The 16,134-nt window shown below is 37.4% G+C and overlaps 1 long non-coding RNA gene across 1 annotated transcript in view; it reads left to right on the forward strand.

The window, feature by feature from the left end:
- Nucleotides 1-16,134, forward strand: part of LOC309643234 — a 35,647-nt gene that overhangs the window by 6,802 nt on the left and 12,711 nt on the right. The window lies entirely within an intron of this gene.

Consider the following 16,134-nt stretch of genomic DNA (forward strand, 5'->3'; position numbering starts at 1 on the left):
TCTGCTAAATGAACCTTGGGTTATGCTATTTGCCTTACCTTTTCCTAAACTACCTGAAACAGAAACTAGTTTTTTTTTTTTAATGGTTCAGAAACATGTAAATCTCTTTGCTTGAAACTAAATCTTAACTGCAGTAGAGGGTTTTGCCTTAAAATGCTGATAAATTTAAAACATTTCACAAAATAAAATAGCATGGTGTCAGATTTACCTTGCATTCTATTTGTTTAAGAAACATACCCACAAGCTTCAATAAATTTTAATAGGCTACTAAATTCTATTTTCTTGCTTTATATATGCTAAATAACTAACCCACAACAGGAATAATGTCTTTATTCTTTTAGCTCATTAAGTAAGAAAAAGAAAATTGTAAAGAAATTTATAAAGAAAGTAAAACAGCACTAAAAATTACCTGAAATGTATAATTGACTGTTTGAAGTCTTGTTTTTGGCTATGAACTCCTTTATTTGTCAGTTCTTCTTTTAGCATTTAATTTTCCCAGTATTCATTCATCCAGTCTTTAAGTAGACATTTAAATATCTGTTATTCTGAGTCATTGATTTAGGCTTTGTTGTAAAAGGCATGATCCTAGCCATCTAGGAGCTTAGAGAATAGAAAGCAAGATGGTATATAAATCATAAATTGAAATATGATGTAGGTGATATCAAGTCACTTACCCATCCATTCATTCAGTCATTCCTTAGTTCATTATTTGGTTCTTAAATATTTTGGAATTTACACAATATATCAAATATGAGCCGTACAAAGACAAATAAGACTTAGTTTATAACATCAAGTAGCAGACAGTCTATAGGAAAAGACAGACACACATACACAAAAATGATGTTTCAAATACCTGAGGGAAGAGAAAGGAGAATTTTCAAGGCCTAGAGTACAGTATAAGCAAAGGCAGAGGCATGGAACAATATGAAATATGTTTTCGTTTTTCTGGAACGTTATGCATAAAGGAGGGAGTGGTGAATGAGGCAGTCTTTCTTTGAAGTAGCCGTCCTTCTTTGTCATCTGCCATGAGAACGAGGAGATGTTATCCTCCTCAATTCCTACGGTCATCCTCCAAACATATAGTAAGTTCAGCCTCCCATTTCAGCTGTATTCTTCACATCTCTTCCTCACCTCTCCTCCGCAGAAGAAAGGACAGAAGCATGAAAGCTGGCAGGATCTCGTGACTCACCTTAAAGCTGCTGCTTGCATGTGAGGTGCACCAGGTCTACTTGCATTCCTTTAGCTGAGGCAGTCTTCCCCACGCATGTATGTGTGAATCGTGCAGCAGTGATGATCAAAGCTCATATAGCGTCTGGTATGGCACGGGCACAGATCCATCAGAATGGATACACTGGGATCAGGTTCTAGTGGCTCCTTGCTGTGCACATGTTATTACAGTAGTTGCTGACGTGGGTGAGATATCGGGGAATCCAGAGGAGAGGCTGAGTTAGCTCGAGCAGTGTGAAACCCTGGGCGACTCAAGACCGTGGGTGTTTACCAATCAGTAGAAAAGTATTTCAGTATTTCAGCAGTCATGTAAGCTACATTGGTGTGTACTGGAAGACTATTAGCCCTGTAAGTGTGCATGCTTGTGTGTGTGTGCTCACGTGCACGTGTGTGTAGGCAGATCGAATGTGATGATAAGGAAAAGAGAGTATTCTAGGATTATTCCTGATTTTTGGCTTAGTGAGGTGATGCTGAACAGGAAAGAGACAATGCAGGAGGAAAATAATCAGAGAAAAGATAGTAAATTAGTGCTTTGGTTACATATCAATTACATTTGTAATTTGCATATGTGCTAAAAAGTTCAATTGTTGGTTCCTTATGTCAGTCAGACCTCAGAGGAGAGTTCTTGCTGGAGATAAACTGGACATTGTAGACTTGTCAGGAGGTCATCAAGACACAAAATGCTGAAGGCATAAAGGAAAGGTTGTTATACTTGTACAATTGAAAATATACAAATTATGAATATCAAATACTTAAACTTTATAATAAAAGCCACAGAACACTTGAAGAATGTGATATATTATGGCAGATCAACTCTTAATTATTTTAATATATAAAGCACATGCAATCTTAATAAAACACCAACCCAACATTAAAAAAATAAATATAAATAAATATGAATAGCTTATAAACCTATAGGATGATTCCAACTCTCATAACTACATTAAAATGGCTTTGTAAATATTTGACTTATCAAACAGAAATATAAAAATATTTAAAAATAAATAGTGCTGAATGGGATGGAGGGAAATGCACAGCCGTGTATGTTGCTGTTGGAAGTGTTAATCGCTGTTCCCTCTTTGACAACCAATTTGTTAATACCTATAAAATATTAAGTTAAAAAATTCTACAAGCAGAGTATCCTCTAATTTCTGCATATGAAAAATGCACAAACATGGAGACTTACAAACACATGTACATATTCTGATAGACTAATCAAGAAATTTTGTTGTGACTGCTTCTTTGCAGAGAGACTTGGGATCTGGTGAAAGTAAAGCAGTTCATTTACACTGACATGAAACAATGTGTTTTATATTTAAGTGTTCAAAGTTTTATCATTTGCTTATGCTATTTTTACCTCTTAAAAAAAACCATTTTATGTACATGTAAATATCTGACAAAGCAGTGTTTGTATATGGATATTTAGACATAGGAAATAATCATACAGATTTATAAACATGTTTCAGAAATATCCCTAACACATCAAGCATTTTCAGAACAATGCTTCTAATGGTTTGTACGCAAATTACTCAAACGCAGATGAGCTTCTCTAGGGTCTGAAAATTTAAAGAAAGAAAACAACTTGCACGAAGATTTTTGGGTTTTAAGAGTCATATCTACACTTTAAAATGAAAAAATGAAACTATTTGTAACAGTATGTTCACTCAGTCTATAATGTGCCTAAGCTATCAGCAAATCTGGTGATTCTATATATTATCCCTGTGCCCAAACCACAATGAGGTTATGTATAAACAAAGTAAAAGATTAATCTCCCTGACTTTTCTGCCACGAAAACTCAAATATTTACTCTTTCCTTTTGGAATATATTTGCATAATAAAGATTTAATTTTTTTCTAGACTTCCTTAATGGAACTGGGAGAAAAACAGTTTTATCAGCTGTGAGATTTTACATGTCAGTATTGAATGAGGACAGGAAAAAATGGGCATGTTTACCTTATGTCAGAAATTTGAAGGAAAACAGTCTGAAAATGATCTGAATTTGGGTTTTTGGTTTTTACTGACTGGGGCAATAAAGGGAAGTTAGAAAATGTATCTCTCATTTCTCAAGTTACTCTTCAAAATTCAATACAGTGGCAATGTGACGTGAAACTTCTTTTCTCTAGAAGCCATGATGCTTTATATTAAACATCCTTATTTCACCAGATAGGTTGTGCTTTGGCCAGAATGTTTCAAAATCCCTCCCAGTGTCCCTGATCCTGTGCTCCAACACTCATTCTACTTGCAGATTTCCACAGGCTCTGCAGATAATTGTTAGACTAGAGTTATATTATTTTAACATATATGATGTCAAATTACCACATATGCTTGTCAGGCTGGAGTTATATTATTTTACCATATGTGATGCAAATCCATAAATGCTTTCCTAGGAATATGTAAATAGGTAAATTATTCCAGCCAAATGCAAAGATGACATTAGCAAATTATTAAAAGCAAAAGAATCAGCTTTTATTTTATTTTATGTTTTTTAACATCATTATTAGAGTATGATTGCTTTACAATGGTGTGTTAGTTTCTGCTTTATAACAAAGTGAATCAGTTATACATACACATATGTCCCCAAATCGCTTCCCTCTTGTGTCTCCGTCCCTCCCACCCTCCCTATCCCACCCCTCTAGGTGGTCACAAAGCACCCAGCTGATCTCCCGCTGCTATGCGGCTGCTTCCCTCTAGCTATCTATTTTACGTTTGGTAGTGTATATATGTCCATGTCACTCTCTCACTTTGTCCCAGCTTACCCTTCGCCCTCCCCATATCCTCAAGTCCATTCTCTAGTTGGCCTGCATCTTTATTCCCGTCTTGCCCCTAGGTTCTTCTGACCATTTTTTTTTTTTTTTAGATTCCATATATATGTGTTAGCATATGGTATTTGTTTTTCTCTTTCTGACTTACTTCACTCTGTATGACAGTCTCTAGGTCCATCCACCTAACTACAAATAACTCAGTTTCGTTCCTTTTTATGGCTGAGTAATATTCCATTGTATATATGTGCCACATCTTCTTTATCCATTCATCTGTCAGTGGACACTTAGGTTGCTTCCATGTCCTGGCTATTGTAAATAGAGCTGCAATGAACATTTTGGTACATGACTCTTTTTGAATTATGGTTTTCTCAGGGTATATGGCCAGTAGTGGGATTTTTGGGTCATATGGTAGTTCTATTTTTACTTTTTTAAGGACCCTCCATACTCTTCTCCATAGTGGCTGTATCAATTTACATTACCACCAACAGTGCAAGAGTGTTCCCTTTTCTCCACACCCTCTCCAGCATTTATTGTTTGTAGATTTTTTGACGATGGCCATTCTGACTGGTGTGAGATGATATCTCATTGTAGTTTTGATTTGCATTTCTCTAATGATTAATGATGTTGGGCATGCTTTCATGTGTTTGTTGGCAATCTGTATATCTTCTTTGGAGAAATGTCTATTTAGATCTTCTAACCATTTTTGGATTGGGTTGTTTGTTTTTTTGATACTGAGCTGCATGAGTTGCTTGTACATTTTGGAGATTAATCCTTTGTCAGCTGCTTCATTTGCAAATATTTTCTCCCATTCTGAGGGTTGTCTTTTCGTCTTGTTTATGGTTTCCTTTGCTGTGCAAAAGCTTTTAAGTTTCATTAGGTCCCATTTGTTTACTTTTGTTTTTATTTCCATTTCTCTAGGAGGTGGGTCAAAAAGGATCTTGCTGTGATTTATGTCATAGAGTGTTCTGCCTATGTTTTCCTCCAAGAGTTTGATGGTGTCTGGCCTTACATTTAGGTCTTTAATCCATTTTGAGTTTACTTTTGTGTACGGTGTTAGGAAGTGTTCTAATTTCATCCTTTTACATGTAGCTGTCCAGTTTTCCCAGCACCACTTATTGAGGAGGCTGACTTTTCTCCACTGTATATTCTTGCCTCCTTTATCAAAGATAAGGTGACCATATGTGTGTGGGTTTATCTCTGGGCTTTCTATCCTGTTCCATTGATCTATGTTTCTATTTTTGTGCCAGTACCATACTGTCCTGATTACTGTAGCTTTGTAGTATAGTCTGAAGTCAGGCAGCCTGATTCCTCCAGCTCCGTTTTTCTTTCTCAAGATTGCTTTGGCTTTCGGGGTCTTTTGTGGTTCCATACAAATTGTGAAATTTTTTGTTCTAGTTCTGTGAAAAATGCCAGTGGTAGTTTGATAGCGATTGCGTTGAATCTGTAGATTGCTTTGAGTAATAGAGTCATTTTCACAATGTTGATTCTTCCAATCCAAGAACATGGTATATCTCTCCATCTATTTGTATCATCTTTAATTTCTTTCATCAGTGTCATAATTTTCTGCATACAGGTCTTTTGTCTCCTTAGGTAGGTATATTCCTAGATATTTTATTCTTTTTGTTGCAATGGTAAATGGGAGTGTTTCTTAATTTCACTTTCAGATTTTTCATCGTTAGTGTATAGGAATGCAAGAGACTTCTGTGCATCAATTTTTTATCCTGCTACTTTACCAAATTCATTGATTAGCTCTAGTAGTTTTCTGGTAGCATCTTTAGGATTCTCTATGTATAGTAACGTGTCATCTGCAAACAGTGACAGCTTTACTTCTTCTTTTCTGATTTGGATTCCTTTTATTTCTTTTTCTTCTCTAATTGCTGTGGCTAAAACTTCCAAAACAATGTTGAATAATAGTGGTGAGAGTGGGCAACCTTGTCTTGTTCCTGATCTTAGTGGAAATGGTTTCAGTTTTTCACTATTGAGAATGATGTTGGCTGTGCGTTTGTCATATATGGCCTTTATTATGTTGAGGAAAGTTCCCTCTATGCCTACTTTCTGGAGGGTTATTATCATAAATGGGTGTTGAATTTTGTCTAAAGCTTTCTCTGCATCTATTGAGATGATCGTATGGTTTTTCTCCTTCAGTTTGTTAATATGGGGTATCACGTTGATTGATTTGCATATATTGAAGAATCCTTGCATTCCTGGGATAAACCCCACTTGATCATGGTGTATGATCCTTTTAATGTGCTGTTGGATTCTGTTTGCTAGTATTTTGTTGAGGATTTTTGCATCTATGTTCATCAGTGATATTGGCCTGTAGTTTTCTTTCTTTGTGACATCTTTGTCTGGTTTTGGTATCAGAGTGATGGTGGCCTCATAGAATGAGTTTGGGAGTGTTCCTCCCACTGCTATATTTTGGAAGAGTTTGGGAAGGATAGGTGTTTGCTCTTAGCTCTTCTCTAAATGTTTGATAGAATTTGCCTGTGAAGCCATCTGGTCCTGGACTTTTGTTTGTTGGAAGATTTTAAATCACAGTTTCAATTTCAGTGCTTGTGATTAGTCTGTTCATATTTTCTATTTCTTCCTGGTTCAGTCTCGGAAGGTTGTACATTTCTAAGAATTTGTCCATTTCTTCCAGGTTGTCCATTTTATTGGCATATAGTTGCTTGTAGTAATCTCTCATGATCCTTTGTATTTCTGCAGTGTCAGTTGTTACTTCTCCTTTTTCATTTCTTATTCTATTGATTTGAGTCTTCTCCCTTTTTTTCTTGAGAAGTCTGCCTAATGGTTTATCACTTTTGTTTATCTTCTCAAAGAACCAGCTTTTAGTTTTATTGATCTTTGCTATTGTTTCCTTCATTTCTTTTTCATTTATTTCTGATCTGATCTTTATGATTTCTTTCCTTCTGCTAACTTTGGGGTTTTTTAGTTCTTCTTTCTCTAATTGCTTTAGGTGTAAGGTTAGGTTGTTTATTTGAGATGTTTCTTGTTTCTTAAGGTAGGATTGTATTGCTGTAAACTTCCCTCTTAGAACTGCTTTTGCTGCATCCCATAGGTTTTGGGTCTTCGTGTTTTCATTGTCATTTGTTTCTAGGTATTTTTTGATCTCCTCTTTGATTTCTTCAGTGATCTCTTGGTTATTAAGTAGTGTGTTGTTTAGCCTCCATGTGTTTGTATTTCTTACAGATTTTTTCCTGTAATTTATATCTAGTCTCATAGTGTTGTAGTCGGAAAAGATACTTGATACAATTTCAATTTTCTTAAATTTACCAAGGCTTGATTTGTGACCCAAGATGTGATCTATCCTGGAGAATGTTCCATGAGCACTTGAGAAGAATGTGTATTCTGTTGTATTTGGATGGAATGTCCTATAAATATCAATTAAGTCCATCTTGTTTAATGTACCGTTTAAAGCTTGTGTTTCCTTATTTATTTTCATTTTGGATGATCTGTCCATTGGTGAAAGTGGGGTGTTAAAGTCCCCTACTATGATTTTGTTACTGTCGATTTCCCCTTTTATGGCTGTTAGTATTTTCCTTATGTATTGAGGTGCTCCTATGTTGGTTGCATAAATATTTACAATTGTTATATCTTCTTCTTGGATTGATCTCTTGATCATTATGTAGTGTCCTTCTTTGTTTTTTGTAATAGTCTTTGTTTTAAAGTCTATTTTTTCTCATATGAGAATTGCTACTCCAGCTTTCCTTTGATTTCCATTTGCATGGAATGTCTTTTTCCATCCCCTCACTTTCAGTCTGCATGTGTCCCTAGGTCTGAAGTGGCTCTCTTGTAAACAGCATATATACGGGTCTTGTTTTTGTATCCATTCAGCCAGTCTATGTCTTTTGGTTGGAGCATTTAATCCATTTACATTTAAGGTAATTATTGGTATGTATGTTCCTATTACCATTTTCTTAATTGTTTTGGGTTTATTATTCTGGGTCTTTTCCTTCTCTTGGGTTTCCTGCCTAGAGAAGTTCCTTTAGCATTTGTTGTAGAGCTGGTTTGGTGGTGCTGAATTCTCTTAGCTTTTGCTTGTCTGTAAAGCTTTTAATTTCTCTGTCAAATTTGAATGAGATCCTTGCTGGGTAGAGTAATCTTGGTTGTAGGTTTTTCTCCTTCATCACTTTAAATATGTCCTGCCACTCCCTTCTGGCTTGCAGAGTTTCTGCTGAAAGATCAGCTGTTAACCTTATGGGGATTCCCTTATGTGTTATTTGTTGTTTTTCCCTTGCTGCTTTTAATATTTGTTCTTTGTATTTAATTTTTGATAGTGTGATAATATGTGTCTTGGCGTGTTTCTCCTTGGATTTATCCTGTACGGGACTCTCTGTGCTTCCTGGACTTGATTAACTATTTCCTTTCCCATATTAGGGAAGTTTTCAACTATAATCTCGTCAAATATTTTTTCAGTCCCTTTCTTTTTCTCTTCGTCTTCTGGGACCCCTATAATTCAAATGTTAGTGTGTTTAATGTTGTCCCAGAGGTCTCTGAGACTAGCCTCAATTCTTTTCATTCTTTTTTCTTTTTTCTGCTCTGCAGTAATTTCCCCTATTTTATCTTCCAGGTCACTTATCCGTTCTTCTGCCTCAGTTATTCTGCTATTGATTCTTTCTAGAGAATTTTAAATTTCATTTATTGTGTTGTTCATCACTGTTTGTTTGCTCTTTAGTTCTCCTAGGTCCTTGTTTAATGTTTCTTGTATTTTCTCCATTCTATTTCAAAGATTTTGGATCGTCTTTACTATCATTATTCTGAATTCTTTTTCCGGTACACTGCCTGTTTCCTCTTCATTTTTTAGGTCTGGTGGGTTTTTACCTTGCTCCTTCATTTGCTGTGTGTTTCTTTGTCTCACTGTGTTTGGGGTCTCCTTTTTGCAGGTTGTAGGTTCATAGTTCCCGTTGTTTTTGGTGTCTGCCCCAGTGGCTAAGGTTGGTTCAGTGGGTTGTGTAGGCTTCCTGGTGGAGGGGACTGGTGCCTGTGTTCTGGTGGATGAGGCTGGATCTTGTCTTTCTGGTGGGCGGGTCCAAGTCTGGTGGTGTGTTTTAGGGTGTCTGTGGCCTTATTATGATTTTAGGCAGCCTCTCTGCTAATGGATGGGGTTGTGTTCTTGTCTTGCTAGTTGTTTGGCATAGGGTGTTCAGCACTTTAGCTTGCTGGTCATTGAGTGGAGCTGGGTCTTAGCATTGAGATGGAGATCTCTGGGAGATTTTCGCCATTTGATATTAACGTGGAGCTGGGAGGTCTCTTGTGGACCAGTGTCCTGAACTTGGCTCTCCCACCTCAGAGGCACAGCCCTGACGCCTGACTGGAGCACCAAGAACCTGTCCTCTACACTGTAGACCACCCGTTGATTATAAAAGGATGTAAGTCAGGAGCAGGCAGATGGAATAGATGCAGAGGGCAGGTATGGGGAAAGGGTGTGGACCTTTCATGCCCTCTCCAGGAGCCACTCTCCTAGCACCTCCACGTGTTTACCAACCTGGAACAGAATCAGCTTTGAAAGTTTGAACAAACTTCTGCTTCTAGGCAGGTATGTTTATTTTGCTGTTACATGTTTTCCTTAGGTTATTCAAGGCAAATTACCTAAATTTTCTTAATGCCACATGACTCTTTTTTCTAGAAACTTGTATTTCTGTGTTAATCTGGAGAACATGTATAAAACTTTAGGTTATTTTAATTTTATTTCTTAGAAAATTTAACTCATACTTACATATATCTAGGTTTTGAAATGATAGAGTCTAAATATAATATAATATTATATATTAAACTTGTTTCCACTATAACTGTTCTCAATTTTCAGATGACAATTAAGAGAGTAGAATAACTTGCCCAAGTATGCAAAGCTATTAAGAGACAAATAAGATCCTTGAGCTGCCTGACTGGAAAACACACTCTATTTTCACCACCTTGCAGTTCTCTTAATAGCCCTGAGCTATCTTTTCTTCACACCCTTAAAAGGAAGCTGCACAACTTTCAGTAGGTGTTTTCATCATTTGGAAAGATACCATGTAAGTACTTCCCAAAACAGATCCATTGGGTTCACAGTAAGCTATAATGAAATCCTAGAAATTAATGTCCAGTAAAGCTTAGCAGATCTCAACCCTCTGCCTGCCTTGAGGCTGCACAGTGCAGCCAAGCTTCTCTAATCAGTGTCCTCCTTCGGAACACTGTTGTAGCTACAGGGCTATGCTCCTGGGTGTCAGCTGTGGCCAAGAAATTGAAGCAAGCTAAATGACCTACAAGGAACTGTTCCAGACCCAGCTCCATAAAACATTGGCATTGAGTAAAATTAATCTGTTTTCTGAGCCTCTTGCTATTGGGTTGCCACGGAAGTCCCTGTAATCTTTTGGCTTGAAAAAAGAAAAGTGAAGCCATGGTTCTAATGTGAATCTTCATCCTTGGTCTGGTCATGGAAAAATGTCTCCTTATTCTTTTTTAGCGCAAAGCTCTCATAATCGTTCTATCTTGGATGCCATACAGTTGAAATAGCAACCTGGATTCAGTAGGGAGAGAAATGTTTACAGTTGAAGCACTATGTGATTAGGAGGTCTTGTTTTTACATGGGCATGTCATGAAAGATGAATTTAACTCATCTGTGCAATGGTGTTCTGACCACCTCCTATTCACCCCACTGGTGGAGGAATCCTGTACCCTAAGTAGCATAAGGTGAGTAAACATGTGATGCCCAACAGTGCTCTGATGAGATTGGCAGTAGTTTATTAGTCACATATACTCACAGCCCAAACACACTGCAGCATGAACCAGAGTGACCAGGGGAAGCAGGCTTTGTAGTAACACAAGGATGGGATGCCCCCGGTTCCCATGGGAGGATGTGACTTGTTTGAATAATTTGATGGTTGGTAGGGAAGTGAAACCTATTAGGTTGTTGAGGAACCATCTGGAATTGGGGTGCAGCTAGTCTGGCTGACAGGGGAAATAGCAGGGCTGGGAACATTTCCCAGTGGGTGGGGCCATATCTGGTAAGAGCAGGGAAACGTTTCTGGTGAGACTTAAACATGTCAAAGCAGCACTTGAAATTTTAGTTTTTATGATACAAATATCTATAATAATAATTTTCTACCACACAGAGCTCTGAGGGAAATCAGTGAGATAATTGTGTGAAAACAGTAAAATGAAATGTTTTAAAAATTCTTATTTATTCACATAAGCCTTATTACAAAAACTTTAAAGCCTCATTCTTAGTTTATATTTATGACTCCAGATCTATATAATAATTTATTACTAAGAAGTGGAGAATATACTTGAAATCTTATTTGTGGGTTTACCTCTGCTCCTTGCCATTAATGAATAGGACAGTACATATACGTTATTGCTGTGTATAATGGCTATCTGCCATTGGAATAAATTGGAAATGGATTGTGTGGGTTATGTAAGTGGTAGTCAAGATAGTGACAGCCTACAATGTTCAAGAGTCTTCAACACTACTCTCAGGTTTAATAATTTGCTAGAAGGAATCACAGAACTCAGAAAAGCTATTATACTCATGGTTATGAATTTTTACACCCAAAGAACATGGGCTAAAATCAGCCAAGGGAAGGGAACACCAGGCAGCATCCCAGAGTCAGCAGGTGTGAGCTTCTACTTGTCCTCTCCACATGGAGTTGTTTGGATGGCACCTATTTTTCCAACAACAACATGTGAAAATACACATGGAGTATTCCCAATAAGGGAAACTCACCCCAGCTTTGTTTTCCAGGGTTTTCATTGGGCCTAGGTCATGTACACATGGGTGACCACCTGCGAGGCTGACCTTAGTCTTTCAACCCTTCAGAGGTTGAGCTTATAAGTGTTCCAAGTTCCTCTGCCTTAAATTACATTATTAACATTGACAATCCGCATGTCCCAACACCTCTAGGCAAACAAAGCCACTCTTGTTGGACAGGGGCCATTCCAAGGATTTAGGGTTACCTCCCAGGAGCCAGTGGCAAAGACCACATCTCTCTGGGTAAGGTTAATCCTTTACTGCACACTGGCATTCTCTTTCTAGCTCTACCACTAATTCACCAACTTTAATAGCATTGGACATGGGTTTCCTCACCTGTAAAATAAGAGGGTTGGACTAGATCAGTGTTTTTCACACTTAGCTTTGAGGAGGATTAGGAAACTTCTTAAACTAACTGAGATATTATTGAGTAAAGGAAGCTACTGGGAAGCTGCCTGAATCAAAGCAATTTATGTAGTGGACTTTTATCTAAGGCTTAATAGGAAAAAGTATTCTCTGATCACTTAGAAGTAGCAAATCCCTGGAAATGCATGGTTTCTAACGTTCCCTCCATGTCTAGTATTGGAGGATAGTATGGTTTTAAGAAAAGACAACCTGTTGTCAGATAATTATTTGGATACTTTGTATTTTAATGTAATAGTATGAAGAGAAAAATATTTTTTTAATTCCAAAGTTATCCTGGACATTTATAATTTATTCTTCCAGATCTGCACATGATTATTCATGATTATAATAACATTCTTGATTGGTGGTAGTTTACGTAACATAAACTTCTTTAACTTCTCTATAGATGTTGTCTTGAACCCTATTACGTAAGTGCCATTTTTCCATTTTCCAGATGAGTGTTTGGTTTTCAAGTGTATAAGAATTCACTATAGTCAGAGTACAATAAATAAATATGAGTACTGAATGCTTCTGTAAGAGAAATATTAGGTCCTAGTAAATTATTAGAAAATATAAAATAAATTTTAACTGGATACCTTAACATAGGCTAAAGACTCAGAAGACAGAAGTAAATTTTTGTATTATCTGTTCCAACACCATTCATTCAACTATTTCAGTGGAGAATTTGAGGGTAGACCCTTGCTTGATAGCCCCTAAGTCTTTTGGACATAATTCAGATAACTTAGAATCCCAAGATGTTTGATTTGTAAACTGAAAAGAATTTGACATATTTTTCTCAAACCAAATTGCAAGCTACAGTACAAAGGTTAAACAAAATTTGAAAGACATTCTGAGGATGCATAGACTAGGAGTTAGTTGACTTGAGTGTTAGTTCCAGCTCTGAAACTCATGAATTTTGTGTCTTTGGATACTATAAAACTCCTTTCTCATCAACTTTTTCATGTGTCTAATGAGGGGATTAAGCTGAGTCCCCTGGTTTTTGCAGTGCCTGAAGTTGATTGCCTGGCCTTTTTATAGTTTAGCTAAGTATTGGATATTTACAACCAAAAACTCAGGATGTATTTTTTTCCTTATTTTGTGAGAAATCATTTCATCGCATCTTAATCACTTGTCAGTGATTGCTTCTCACAGGGCAGCTGGGTAGGTTCGAAATCTGCTAGGACTCCACTAGTATGATTCTGTATATTTTATGCAGTTCTCAAGTCACTTTGCTTCTATCATAAAAATCTGTTTGACTGTGTAAAAGCCTTGGCATTTGTTTTCCAATTCATTTGACCTTTAAGAACAAGTACACATTCCCAGTTTTGCCACTTCTTTTAAATTACCAGCAATAAAGGGCATGCATTTATTACTACTGCCAATGATTACTAAGAAACTATGCTCTGTGGTTCCAAGGCCATGCAGTGTTACTGTTTATGTTATGTAGGCTGTGACATCACTTCATGCCATGCTCATGATGTGTCAGTCCTATTTTGTTCCATAGCCAGCTGGAAGTAGCCAGCTGGAAGTATGGAGGTGAGAACAGGCAATGCCTATGGTGTAACCAGATTTAGTGGTGGCTATTATAGAACCACACCACTATTATGTATTATGAAATGGGTTATTTCACTGTAATGAGATAACATTCTTAGCAACAGTCACTCCCAAGCCCTTAATTTATCTTGTTTGTAAGCAGATGGGATTGTACATATGGATCATATCACTAATTAAGTTTTTTGTTTTTGTTTTTTTTAATAAATTTATTTATTTATTATTTATTTTTGGCTGTGTTGGGTCTTCATTGCTGCACACGGCGAGCCGTGAGCGGGGGCTACTCTTCGTTGCGGTGTGCGGGCTTCTCACTGCGGTGGCTTCTCTTGTTGCAGAGCACGGGCTCTAGGCGCATGGGCTTCAATAGCTGTGGCACTCAGGCTCAGCAGTTGTGGCACACAGGCTCTAGAGCGCAGGCTCAGGAGTTGTGGTGCACGGGCTTAGTTGCTCTGCGGCATGTGGGATCTTCCCGGACCAGGGCTCGAACCCGTGTCGCCTGCATTGGCAGGCGGATTCTTAACCACTGCGCCACCAGGGAAGTCCCACTAATTAAGTTTTAACCTGCAAAGTGCATCACCCATTCCAGCCCGTATACAATAAATAAAACTTAACTTAAAACGTGAATGTAAAGAACCAGCATGCTCAAGTGAGAATGCTCCCTTGAAAGCAAGATCATTACAGCTATCTCTGAATATATGAGCTAATAACCAATAAAAAACACAGTTCTGTGTAGAAAGCTGCAATTGGTAACCAGTACTTTAATTTCCACCAAGTTATTCCACATTAGCAAGAAGTTCTGTATGTTCTCCAAGCTGTATTATAAAAAGCTTATATTTAAGCTAAAATCACCACAGTACTTAAAATGCATAGTACATTTTGGGTTCATTTTGAATGAGTGAGATTTTTCAACTAACCTAAAGTAAAGCAAACCAATTAGGAAGCCATCTGGGTAAAATTAAATTTTAGGAAATGGCAAGTAAAAATGTGAACCCTTAACACTGCCATGGCTTCCAGAGGTTCTCAGAAAGATCTACTGTAAGTGAAGGAACACTTAACCCTTTAAATTGGCTAGTGTTTCTCAACCCTGGGTAAGTCTTATAATCACCTGTGAAAATTAAAATAAATACTAATGCCTAAGCCCATCACAGATATCTTGTTTTAATCGATCTGTTTGTGGGGTCCGGGCACTGGCATTTTTAAAAGTTTTTTTCAGGTAATTTTAATGTATAGTTAGGATTTAGGACCCTTGACTATGTGTACTTAGCATCAAATGCCCATTTTTCTCATTATGCAGTAACAAACTACATTTTCCACTTCCCTTGATTCTGGAAGTTATATTATCAGTTAATTTACATGTTGCATATGGGCTTTTAGAATATATTGATAAAATAATGTAAAGTATTTTCTTAAGGCTTCTCTAAGAATGTCACCAAAATGTTAACATTCTCAAGTATTCTTACATGCTAATAATGGTGCTTCTTTACTCCTCTTCCTCTCTTCTTCTCCTCCCCTCCCCCCTCCCCCTTCATCCTACTCCCTCCTCCCCCTTCATCCTCCTCCCCCCTCCCCTCCTCCTCCTCCCTCATGTGTTTCAATATTATGAGAAGAGTCCAATTTCAGAAAATCTATTTGTAGATTTTGAACTGCCTATTCTAAATGAACTCATCTCTACATACTAAATCTCAAGCTCACATTTTTGGATTTCCCTGAAGTATGGTGTCATTATGTCAGTTTCCTCCCCCTACTTCCTGACTGGTAGACAACAACCCCTCCAAGCCTTAATAATTATGGTTTAGGGATTTTTCCATTGCATTTCAGTGAATACATTTTGGGAGCCACTTACTGCTCTGCTGTTCTTATTTTTTGGTCCTATGTTCATTGTCAGATACACTCTTAAAAGGATTTGAGTGTTCTTGGCAAATGATATATTATTCCATGGGATGTTTGAAAGGGAACTTAGAGATTATCTAATTAAATATAGTTATTTCATTAAGGAGAAAATGTGGCTTCATTTTTATATTCAGGCTAAAAAAGAGAGGTGCCACCTTCCCCCTTCCAATTGGCTGGAATGCATCCATAATAGTTGGAATTGTAGCAGATATCTTGTACTGTGAGGTGGTGTTGGGATTTGAAGTCATTCATAACAGAGGAACAAAATAAAAAGAAAGTAGATCCCTCAGCCAGTGCCTTGCCAATCAGCTCTGGAGAAACAATCTCTGTCAAAGAGAAACAGAGCCAGACATTTGTTAAAGGCAACAAGACAGATTTTATTTTGGCTACTGCAGTAGGGGAAGAGACTTCAGTATAAATTGAGCTCAACTCCAATCCAGGCAGAAATGACTGGGAGTTTTAAGGGAGAAAATGGGAATCGGGAGGAGTCAGTAGGGTCTGGAGCAGTCAGGAGTGTGGAAAAATTACAAAAGTTGGTGGGCCTGTTTTTTTAATAACAGACAAGGCAGG

Source organism: Balaenoptera physalus (assembly GCF_965194825.1).
Source record: "Balaenoptera physalus genome assembly, chromosome: 14".
Classification (NCBI taxonomy): domain Eukaryota; kingdom Metazoa; phylum Chordata; class Mammalia; order Artiodactyla; family Balaenopteridae; genus Balaenoptera; species Balaenoptera physalus.